Source organism: Sinocyclocheilus rhinocerous, unplaced genomic scaffold (genome assembly GCF_001515625.1).
Source record: "Sinocyclocheilus rhinocerous isolate Xijiao unplaced genomic scaffold, SAMN03320098_v1.1 scaffold2002, whole genome shotgun sequence".
Classification (NCBI taxonomy): Eukaryota; Metazoa; Chordata; class Actinopteri; order Cypriniformes; family Cyprinidae; genus Sinocyclocheilus; species Sinocyclocheilus rhinocerous.
Window position 1 is genome coordinate 24,765 of NW_015633538.1, and position 1,216 is coordinate 25,980.

Sequence of the window (1,216 nt, forward strand, 5' to 3'; positions counted from 1 at the left end):
TCATTTCCTCAGCATCTTTAGCAGGCAACCCTTTTCACAAATAAACACAACTATTTGTATAATAACACAAAAACACACAAGCTTTATATTTAAAAGAATAAAATACTTACATTGTTCTGCATTAGTTTTACATTCTTTCGTAAACGTTTGAGACATGAGTAAAAACGAAACCGAAAGTATAATGATACGTTCAATAATCATTACTAGAACGCAAGTGGGAGTTTCCAGAGAGTCGGTGATAAAGCGTGTAGGATGCCATGCATGCAGCTAAAGACTAGATATGCAGCGTCTGTATTGACGGTAAATTTGTTGAAATTAATAAAATATAATATTGTATAATTACCATAGAATATATAATGATTCAGTTTACATCACCTTCATAAATTGAACAACAAAAAAAAAAAAAGCAAAAACAATATGCACATTCTTTATTCAATATTTTGTAGATGAAGAGTTTGAAAAAATCGTTGAATTTTATGTAGAAAAGTTAAATCACCATCTTGTTCCGACCAAACTGACTTGAACGCACCTAATGTCGTAAATACAACTGAACTCTTAAATACGAAATTACAGGAGGACTTGAATGCACCACAATTCTCACAAACAGGTCAGAGTCTTTCAGAGGGTGTGTAAAAAGAAAATCGAACAAACAGCAGAACCGCTGCATCTCCGAACAACAGTGTTTTGTTCCTCAGCGTTACACGGACCAGCAAATGATTCAATCAGGCTATAACTACAGTCGTTTGCAAAGTTAAATGAATCAGCTTTTTAAACGAATCGGTTGATTCAACTCACTCATTAAGACAGTCACTTGCTGCCACCTACTGGCGGTTCTAGTTTCATATTTTTAAAAAGTCGCTTATTTCATTTTTGCAATCATTTAATATTTCTACATTAAAATGTTATATTTAAACTTAACATTTATGCACAATCCATCTATGAATTTTGTTGATAGTGATTTCATTTGATTGTTAATATCCAGCGTGTCTTTTTATTCGATTGAATTTATTGATTAAAGGGGTCATATGATACGATTTCAAGTTTTCCTTTCTCTTTGGAGTGTTACAAGCTGTTCGTGAATAGATAAGATCCGTGAAGTTGCAAAGACTAAAGTCTCAAAACCAAAGAGATATTCTTTATCAAAGTTAAGACTCTGCCGCGCCCCCCTAAAACGGCTCGTTCTAACACGCCCCCACATATCTACCTCACTATGTGG